Below are 11,347 nucleotides of genomic sequence, written 5' to 3'. Positions count from 1 at the left end.
GACTGATTTTGGAGCCTAAATCATTTTTTATATGTTTGCCTGAAGGTTATAAAACACCTCAATAACACTGCTCTTTCCCTTTCTTCTCACCTTCATCTCCAGCTTGTAAAAGAAGAGAATTTATATAAAACTTCAATCCATCTAAAAGCTACCAATGTATAAAACAGGATAACAATTCCACAATGTAATAAATATAAACTCAGTTCAATAGACATCAGTGTCACGGGAACAACTGTTAAATTTCAGAAAGAAACAGTCCTTACAGATGTATAAACCTCCTGTCACAATGATTGTGTAGGGTAAGTGAGAGCTGCAACCGGTCTCGGTTGTTTTATTTTCCTTTCATTCCTATTGAAGAACGTGTAAGTGCTGTGAATAAGAAGTCTTGCCTTACGTTGGAGAAGCGAAATGGCCTTTTTTGCCACCATTTTTTCCCCTTGCTAAACAGAAGTTCAACCTACTTAAGCATATAGAGAGCAATAAAATCAGTTGGTCACCAGATAACAAGCAACATCTTCTAGCTGGCCTGCTCCATAAGGACTTCCTCAATGATTTGACAGCATCTTTCTTTTTACCTATGGACTCTTGCTCCATCTTTGTTGTTTAATTTCGTGAAGGTGCCCTGCATAGCTCAGGGTTGTCATAGGCAAGGTTTAGGTAGTAGTCAAAGTGCCATCTATGATGGCAGTGCTCAACGTTTCTTTTCCATACAGCTTTCTGGTATCAAAATACTCTATTGTAACATCCAGAAAGAATGGCCAACATTTAAGCTTAATTACCAGTATTGTTGTAATTGTATACCATACAAGTTATGAGGCCAGTATTTTTGAAAAAGCAGTTTGTTGTTCTTCACTAGCCTCTCCTTCTTCAGCTGCTTATGACTTTCATATGGCTGTATATCAGACTGACACGGACTTTTGCATCTTAAATGATAACCATCTGCACGATGCAACAGAATTTGATGTACCTGCAGGGGTAGAAAGGACAGCTTATCAGTGGTTGGACCTCTCCTTTTTCTCAGATATGTGGTTGTGAAATGTATATCAAATTGACTGTCCAAAACCTGAGACATCTAAAAGTCATAATCAGTAGTTAAAAGATTTTGTTTATATTTCATATTTTGTCTCCTTTGACTTTTAGGTTTTGCGACATTCACAAATAATCTAAGGCTACTTATTACTCCATGTTTCAATCTGCAAATTCAGGTTTGGTCAAGTCTGGGTTACTAAAACAGCCATCATCTAATTATTTATATAATAGCAGTAAAGAATAAGAAAATAAAACTACAGACAGGAAAAGATAATCCTGATTTCTGATATTAAGTACCTATTTTTATCAAAATATTTTAGCATCTAATTGTTCATCATTGTTTAGTAACCAAGGCCTATATTTCTCTACATTTGAAACTTCATTTTTTCATTATACAAAAAGTTTTATTTACTACATTGTTTTACCATACTGTTTTTCCTTACCATTTTCTCAGAAAAAGACTCAAAGTTTAAAACAAAAGTTATAGGTAAAAAGCGTGAAAAAATCCTTTCTTTTTTTTCCCCCCCCCATCCTAGAGCATGTTGCTGTATGCCAAATAAGATTTCATTTTCATCCATTTTCTTCTTGTGCAAAAAATCCTGAACAGTTGCCCTGCACACCAGTCAGAGTACAACTATCAGTACTGGACCACCAATTTCTATGGAGTTTGCAAGGCCTCAGCTCTGGGCCATGTCAGACTGTGTCTGAACTTTTCTTGACCTGCCCCTAGGTGAGTGGTCACTTGGTTTATCTGTAGCAGCAGGCTTGTTAATCATTGTGTGGCTGTGCCAACTTTGTTTTGCTTTTGTTAGCTTATCATCTAGACATACATTTTATGCAGATTATAGGAACAAGTAGCTATTCCATGTAGAATGAGAGATTTATGGCTAACATAACACAGTATCAAAACATACAAGCTTTGTACAATAGCACAAGCCTTGAAATGGAAGGTTACATGGTGGAAATGAGTACAGGAATTGGATGTTAAGAGACAGCTCACAGGCTGGCAATGAAGACCCAATGGCTATAAATAACCCAGACATCATTTTTTTCTTTAAAATAAAGACATCAAGCCGGACAGAAGTGGCTGCAGTGGTAAGAAAGAGAACAAAGAAATTGTATCTCACATACATAAAATGCAGCGTATATAATGAATTTGGATGTAACATGGATTGTAGGCCATTGCAAGATATAAAAATATGTAGGAAATACATAAAAACCTCCATTGGATCCAAAGAGAACCAAGATTGAGGAAGAAGGAACTATCAGCATTGTCCTCATACTGTCCCTTAGGATGGAAGGATTTGGTTGCTGATAACTTACTGTTCTCACACCACCACCACCCCATTTCCTCTGTGAATATCAAGTTTTAAAATTCTTTTATTATAAGTATTGTATGGATGACCTGTTAACAAGGAATTATTTTGCTTAAAAATATAGAAAACATTTCTGAAAAACGTACACAAAATATCAAACTCTGGGAGTTACTGCCTGGCTCCAGTCTCAGACACTTTAAAGGTTATCCATGCCAAAGAGAAGAGAACAAAAATAAATCAAGTAAGTGAGTCTATTGAGTTTTGTTGTTGTTGTTTTCCCTCCCCTTTTATTCCATCATGTTTTTGCTGGAAAAGATGCATTTCCTGGAGTTGCTGATGTGTTTTGGGACTCCAGGCACAGATCCTCTCACCATTTTCAAGTCTCATTCCTAAGGCTGGAGTAACCTTTTTTCTCTTATGGACAGTCAGTGCTGTGCAGGATTAAATAATTTCTTGGATAACCTGTGCAGATCCCATGGAGAGCTGTGGCTATCAGGACTAAGACCTTAAATGTGATTTTATATTCTTTGGAGAACCAGTCCAGAGAGCAGAACATTTGGGTCATATGTTTTTGGTTGCTAGAGGACTTTTTCTTAGACAGTGGATTTTCCTGAACCTAGTACTGAACTTCCTGATGAGAGAAATAGCTTTCCAGATGTCCTATTCTATTGCCTATTATTACTGCAAATTGTTTTATTGCACAGACTCTGAAATATTTCATGACAAGAGGACAGGAAAAAACAGAACTAAAGGCATGTAAATAGGAGATGGATTGCAAATGGAACAAGACTATATGCCCTTCCTGATATTTATAAAGGAAGTTATTGTGGGCAAGTGAACGGAACTACAGAAGTCTCTGCATTGAGATGAGGACAAATAAAGCCTCCTATGATTACATATGTTTGATTTTATGTATGATAGCAGTCACAAAAAAAATAGCATTATCTAAGTAGTTAGCAAGTGGACATATATGCAGAATCAAGACCTACAATTTATATATCATGTTAGAAAAGTTATCACTGCTCCAAGCAAGAAAATGTCAGAATTGCCTGCTCTTAATTATGCAATCACATCCATCTACAAACCACTGCATTTTTCACCTTTAGTAGAAAGGCAGTATGTAATTAAGGATGCTATAACTTGTGCATACACATGGAAAGATTTAATTATCTTCTCTCCCTTTTCAGGACCAACCTTCTTTCATTGTCTCCCATCTTTGATCTTTGGCTAAGACTCAGCCAGATCTACACCCTCCCACCCTCCTTATGCAAAGCTCTCTCCTCCTCTAGTCCCAAGGCTTCTCCCCTCTTGAATCCTTCCCCTGCTTTGAAGCCTACCTCCCAGGCTGGCTGCTGTAATCTAGCAGTCTCCACGGAGTAGGTGGGAGTTACATTTGCTGCAAGAAACAGTGCACAGGGGTGAATAAAACGTCTGCCTCATGCCCAGCAACACTCCCTCCTGCTGTATTTCAAGACCCTTTTGCAAGCATTTGTCTAAGAAATGGACAATGGCTCATTTCTATTTTAAAATAGGCAAAACACTTGCAGTTTTTCTAGGTTAATTCTCAGAAATATGTACAGGGTTCTGGCTGACATTTTTAAAGAAACTCACCAGCCGACAAATCTGAACCAAACAGACTAAGCCATTGACATTTGGCAAACATATTAGTAAATAGAAGTAGGATGAGGTAACAGGGAAATGCTCAGCAGCCTAGCTAATTGGCTCTGATATCAACCCCAGTCCTGTAATAAGGTATAGTCCTGCTTACATATCTACTGAGTAACGTGCATATAAACACCTATCTACAGTGATTACAGGAAATACTCTGCAGTCAGATATTTGTGTAATTCAAACATAAAATAATCTACTTCAGGCACAATAACATACAGGAAAAAGTATGATTAGGGTTGCCGAGCAAACTAGCCTGCAAGAGCAAATACTGATAGAGGGTTTTTGACACAAGCCTGTATTGCCTTATAACACATTATCATTTCTTATGGTTCCAAGGTCAATGTCTCTTTCACAAATATCATTTTGGACCTGTAATTGTTCATCTACATGCCAGCAATTATGGGTGAATTGATCAGCCAGTAATTAATGCTATGCTATTACACTTTTTAATTTGTAGATTATACAGCTGCAAGCATTCACATATTTTTAATTTGTATATTATACAGCCACAAATGTTTACAATGCCCTTTTTAATCTCCTTACACTACCAGTGCCATTATTCACTACAGATTAATGATACACCGAATGCTGAGGTTTATTTCATTTACCACGCTTACCAAGAGAGCTGTTAACATTACTGTGCTCTATTACTTAATGTCTTACTGCAGCTGCTAGTGAGCATTGGTTACCCTTTAAAATATTACCAGTCCAATATTCTCTCCCTCTCTCTTTCTCTCTCTTAATTACTCTTGCTACTGACAATATGACTCTGTGGTAATATTACACTTTATTTTCAAATTTATTTCAAGAGTCTTGTTCCAAGGCATTTCAATCTTTTGTTCCAAACAATGCTACCTCGCCAGCCCTGGATGTTTTGCATTCCCCAGCCTGTTCTTCCTACACTCTTCCTCTGCATGACTTCACTATCTTCTTCATATTATATTGTAAGCTGGGCAGCTGGCCCATAGTCTTACTTCAGGGAAAGATTTCTGGTCAGGACAACACTCCAGCATGTCTTTAACCTAAAGCACATGTTTCAGTCTATACAAGAACCTCTTGCTTACATTATTTACTTGAATAGGACACTGCAAAAATAATCTTTCTTGATATAGACTTAATCCAAAGTTTATCAAAACCAACGAAAGCTATCTATAAAAGACTTGCTGCAGAATTTAAGGACATCACATTTTTTTCCCTTTTGTCTTTAATATGGCAATGTTACTGCTACCTCTTATAAAGTGATTTGTGATATACAGGTGAAAGTCTTAGGTATTGCTAAAACCTTAAGCTGTTTGAAATCATGAAAACCTATTTCACTTTCTAAGCTCCTCTTTCAAAGTACAAGTCAATTATATATATATATGTATATACACACATACATAAACGCACACACACACATATATATATATATGCATAAAACATTCTACTTGGCATTGGTGCATTCTTATCGGAACTTTACTTAAGGCAAAATGGTCAGTATTCGTCAAAATTACATCAAGCAAAATAGTTTCCTTCTTTCCCTCTTCTTCAAGAGGGAATAAAATATTTTGAAGCTAATTATGAGGACAAAATAAAACTCACCTGACTACAAATAAAATACCTAAACCGCTTCCATGAAAAGACTCTTCTTTATAGCCTTAAATCCTGAAATGGTACTGAAAGAAAACTTAAGAGACCTATTGCAAATCCCTGGACAACTGGACACATAATATTTTTTTTTTAAAATACCTTGACTGAAAAATGAAACATCTATTATCTCTTCATGATCACCTCCTGAAAAATAAAATGCTGTGGAAGAACTTGTCTCTTGAAGGAAGATGCAACACTTGACTAGGATTTCCACAAGAAACCATTGTGAATTACAAGAGGTAAAATATCCATTTTAAAGTCCAGCTGATACGTTCCTTAAATAAATGTTCTTTCAAAAAATATTTTTCCCCAGAAATCAGATTCATTTAACATGTAAATAACAAAAAGCTGATTTTCTGTTGAAAAGCAGTTTTGAAGGGAAAAATGTTAACTAGTCCTAGTCAATGTCATTACAATGATTTACACCTGTTGAAGATTAATACTTATCAAATTCACATGGGCATTGCAAGGATTAATGTTTACAACCTTTTACTGGAAAGCTAAAATGATCTCCCACAAACATTAAACAGTGACACCTGTGATAACTCGTGTTACATACTATGTTAAATACAAAAGATGTCTGAAGGACGTCGGATATCACTGCTGATAAACATAAAGACTTCCACAGGATTCTTGCTAATAAACAGTTGCAGAAAAAAAAAAAAAATATATATATATATATATATATATATATAAATACCTGTATGTTATAGCAGTTTTCTTTTTTTTTTTTTCTTTTTTTTTAAATCTAAATGATTTCTGAAATACATATATAAAAATTAAATGTATTTTTCATTAAATGTTTTATCCATCCAATAGATTTAAATTTTTCTCAGGGACAGCAGAAAGTTTCTGCAGGCAAACTGAATCATGTTCTCCTGTTTCAAGCCCCAGAACATTTACTATAGTGATTCCTAAGCTTTCTGTCAGTGACAGAATTTGAGCATGAGCTTAATTTATTTAACTTAACTGGGGTCCTGCTCCCTTGACTTAAGAGAGCTAATAGATTAGTCCACAAAATGTGGTCATTGGTAACAGGAGCTCTGGTTTTTAATTTCTTCTGGAAGCACTGAGATTTCACTTCCCTTCTCATAGAAAACATCTGTAATTATTGTAATGTCAGATAACAGTGTGTTCTAAGAAGAGAAAGCTAACCCAGCTCACTGAGTACAGGAAAATTCATTGACATTGTCAGCAGAAGGAAGATCTTTTAAGGCACTTAAAGAAAACAGACTTATGTTCCTTGCTGAAGCACCTCTTGTGTGCTGTTTTGAGGTGGTTTAGCAAGATAATTCTTGTAAATGCCAATTTGACCTTCCCTGCTGTCACTACATGCTAACGGAGTGCTGGACGCTGTCCCTAGGTACCAGACTCGTCACAAGTGAGTTTGCATTACCACAGTAACAATCACGTCTATAATCTTCCCTTTTTAAAAATTTATCTAATCATTTATTTTTAATAAGGCCAGATTTTTTTTTTATATATATTTTTAATGTCCCTGTCCTTGATCCTCAAAATTATGCTTAAGATGCCTAATTCCCACTGAGTCCACACATCAAAGATACTCTCTTGGCTTATTCTTCTCCACCGTATATAGTTCTTCTCTACCTAGGAAGTGAGTGTAGAAAATGTTCTCACCTGTCATCCCCATGACACCATTTAGGTAAACATGCAGATAATATTCCCTTTCTTTGACCTGGTGGTACCTGTAGGGTTTTTTTACCGAATAACTTCCAGACACAGAGCAAAATCTCTGGAATTTCCCTGAGCTCTGAAAAATTAGTTTCTTCTCTTTCCTATACCCCACATCTCCTTCACCACTGAGATTAAGGAGTTTATAAAATACAACTTGTTACAGCCATGAGGGATTACTACTATATATTATCACTCACAGCTCATTAACCCTGAAGCCCTGCTAACTAAGAAAATCCTCTCTAATGAGGTTTCCTTCACTGCACTAAAGAACAAAAGGTCTCAAAGTTTTGCCTATTACCAATCTTCCTCAAATTATTTTCCCGTAATTGAACTGGAACTTTAAGGCCATTAAAATACAAATCTGAATTTCTTGTACTCAAGAAAATCTATGTCCACTCTTATTTCCGTGCTTGCAAAGGATCTTCAAGCTGTCAAATGGAGGGGGAATACATTTCTGCCTTTAATCAACTATAAAAACTAGATCCTACTTTTGAAATAAAGCACATGACTTATGGGCATATTAGTCGTAATCCAGTTTTGGTGTAAGCAGACCCACCTTTTGTTACCATTTGTGGGAATCAGGCCAGTTTTCTTCTGGGATAAAGTAGGATTCTTTGTCAAGAATTGCAAAAGCAAATGGACTACTTGTCAGGTGTCCCAGCAGTAAGTGTGATGGAAAAGGCTGAAATAAATTGGCTTGACAGAGGAAGAAAAATAAATCTATTTACTATTATTTACATTATAGTAGTACTTAGCAGATCCAAAAGGGACTGAGAAACTCACTGTGAGAGTTCTGTGAGAAAAAAAGTACAATTACAGAGTAAATTTTATGGGCATTAAATGTTCCAAATTCCAGTTATATGGATAGAGAAAGGCTCTTCCTTTTTTTTTTTTTTTTCTTTTTCTTCTTTCCCCCCTTCTATTTCTGAAATGATTGTTACACTTAGTCAATTTCTAACTCTGTTGTGCATTCAAATTCAGTTTCTAGATGAAATAAATTGCACTATTTCACCAAAACCTCCACGATGCTAATTCTGATAGTTACTAGTTATTTAGTGAACCCTAAGTAACTTCATGAACTTAGAGCCCCAGTGATTTGAACACTCCATTTATTGTTATGTATTTAATATCAAAGACCAGTGAGAAAAATGAAAATTATGGGTTTGGTGAGAAGACCCCAACTGTTCCATTGTTCAGCCTGCTGCACATGATACCTTATCTCTATGTTCCTTTAAAACGTCATTGTGGGAGTTTGAGATTGTGTGTTAGCTGCCTGCTAGAAGGTTTATTCCTTAGACTGGGATCATAATAATAATTTTTAAATATCCATCTGAGGATCTGTTTCTGTCTTGGAGACAATGTTTGCTTACAGATGAAAAAGACCTTCACAACAGGAATAAAGGGAGGTTTTGAGGTACCTTGTCAGTAATGACAGGTCCATCACGAGCTAAAGGAAAGGCAGTTCATGCCACAGGGGAGGAACTGGGGAAAAAAAAAAAAAAAAAAAAAAAGGAACTTAGAGAATGATCCCAGCAGTAACATCTATACAAGTGGTTGAAGTGCTACTATCCTGATGCTAAAGTTGCTGTGTTACTGTGGATCCAGTAAATACAGATCTTCATTGCCGCTGGGACTCATTGTAGACCCTGCAAGCAATTGCTCTGACAACACTTCTCTTCATTATTATTCTGAATTATTCCTTTTATAAGTCAGAAAGTGACTTTGGGTTCACCTAAACCAGGAAGCCCAATGCCATCTTGTCTGCTGACAAGTCTCTCCATAGAAGCCAGGCTTTGATTCTAGTTTCTTTTAGTGGTAAATGATGGGCAACTGAAAATAAGATGAATCGTGGGCAGATGCTCTCAGCAGAAGTTTCTTTAGAGAGAAATGCTAAAACTAAACAAACAACCTCTTTTACATATCAAATGTGTTCTCTTTGCAAAGGGCATTCACAGTGACTCAGATCAGTACATTTCCCAACCTCACTAGTTAAAACATGAAGCTCTGAAGTCCACATTTCTATTTTTGGTTATTCCAGTAATTTTATTTGAGTTTTGTACTTGTTCTGCATTTCTTTTCCACCTTTTCTCTCATTTATTTGTTTCTTTGAGGTGTTCCTGACAAAAATTGTTTTAAAATAAGCTTAAGAGAATATATGCTTAATAGACTGGGCAAATTTATATGTAAAAATTATAACCAATTTCCTTCCTTCCTTCCTTCCTTCCTTCCTTCCTTCCTTCCTTCCTTCCTTCCTTCCTTCCCTCCTTCCTTCCTTCCTTCGACTATGTTCATTTTCTTAACATGGGCTATCATGGGTGGAATAAAGTTATAGTGTTAGATAAGTGCCAAATGGAAGTTTTGCAGCCTGAAACTGATAATACCTTGACTAGTTATGGGATATTCAATCTAATTATAACATTTTGGGGGTTCTTTCTTTTCTCCCTTTTGTTTTGTTTCATGGTGGTTTTGTGGTCTATTTTCTTTTGGTTTTGTTTTCCAAAGAAAGCATAAAATATCCTTCTCTTATGCTAAAGCTTCAATTTACTTTCCTGAATTATTTATTTTGGTTTTACCTCCCTCAAAGTAGATATGTTTGTATCCTAATTTGTTAGTTTTCTTTTCCCCAAATCTTTACATCGATATATACCTATGATGGAAGAAAAAAATGAAGAGTATGTGAAAATTTTACAGGCCTGGACTGCACAGCTAGATTTTCGTTCTGCACCTACTATCAAATCTTAAAACAAAGTCTTCATTCAGTTGATCCACCATGACTTGAGTTGTACTGCCCAGAGGGGTACATGCACATCCAGAGATGTGGCTGCAACACCTTCAGATCGCATGTGATTATATGCAAGATGATAAGACTAAACAACTTGCATGAAATGAGCTGGATCCATCAAGCCCTAAATACATGCAGCACTTTCAAAAAAGGGTAGGCAGCAGATTTTCCAGGTGAACTAAATAGAAGCTTCCATCCACTTGAGACCTGTGATAAGCCTCTTTCTTCTCAAAGTAGCTTAAATGTACATTGCCGTGGGTTTTATTGTTAACCTCTCTTTGGCCTTCAACAAGTAGTCAGTAGCCCTGCAGATTATATTCTCCTCTGCCATCCTGATTGCTAGAAGCATTCATCCAGAACTAAGTCACTACAGTAAACAGAGCAGGGTGAGAATTTTTCAACAAAACACTTTTTCATCAGAAAAAGGTGATTCATCGAAACTGAAATCTTTCAGAGGAAAGTGGTTGTTTCATTGATTTTTGTGGTGGCAAAGTTATGGAGTTCCTGAAAAGTTTTTTTTTTCTTTTTTTTTTTTTCTTTGCGGTGTTAGAAGCAAATAACATTTTCTACTTCAAATAAGAATTTTGGCAAATATTAATGTAAGGTTACATGACCACAGGTAATTTAATAATAAAAATAAAAATATGGAAAATGATTTTGAGGACAAAAGACTTTTTTTTTTTTTTTCTCATATTTTCAGTTTATATCTTTTTTTGAAGACTTTTATGCTATTTCAATTTAAACCAGAATATGTTTGACTGAATGGTAAAACAGCCTCCCATACACCCATAAAGAAAGTAACCAAGTGCTTAATAAGTTTTCTGTTTTCTTGTGTCATAGACTAGTGAAATCATCCAGAAGGCAGTCCTCATCAGTACTATGGCTGTATCCATCTCTTAGAGTATAGAAATGGCTCATTCATGTAAATATAATCTCGATAAACAGTGTATGGACTGTAGTAGAGAAAAACAAAACCATATCTGAATATACTGCTCAGCCAATGAAATGCCAAGATGAAATTGTTACATCATCATAATATACATCTACTGATTTTCCATGCTATGAAAGTACAATTGCCTGTTTAATTTTCTGTTTGTTTGAGCTACTGCTAAAGATGGAATTTTCCAATGAACTTTTGAAGAATTTCAAATAAATTTCTGGGGAGAAAGATACCTGAAAATGTGCGATAAGAAGAAATGGGATAAGAAAACTGTGATGTCTTAAG

General features: G+C 35.8%; 1 long non-coding RNA gene across 1 annotated transcript; it reads right to left on the bottom strand.

Moving 5' to 3' along the window:
• Positions 1–503: 503 nt before the first annotated feature.
• Positions 504–5,827, bottom strand: LOC121062272. The gene is made up of 3 exons (XR_005815499.1): positions 5,745–5,827; positions 3,683–3,741; positions 504–967 (listed from the first exon to the last, which is right to left on the bottom strand). It is a non-coding gene; the product is annotated as an uncharacterized LOC121062272 (long non-coding RNA).
• Positions 5,828–11,347: the final 5,520 nt, after the last annotated feature.

The sequence above is a fragment of the Cygnus olor genome, chromosome Z, assembly GCF_009769625.2.
Source record: "Cygnus olor isolate bCygOlo1 chromosome Z, bCygOlo1.pri.v2, whole genome shotgun sequence".
NCBI classification, from domain to species: domain Eukaryota; kingdom Metazoa; phylum Chordata; class Aves; order Anseriformes; family Anatidae; genus Cygnus; species Cygnus olor.
Note: the sequence above shows the minus strand (reverse complement) of the source record. Positions and strands in the feature narration are given on the sequence as shown.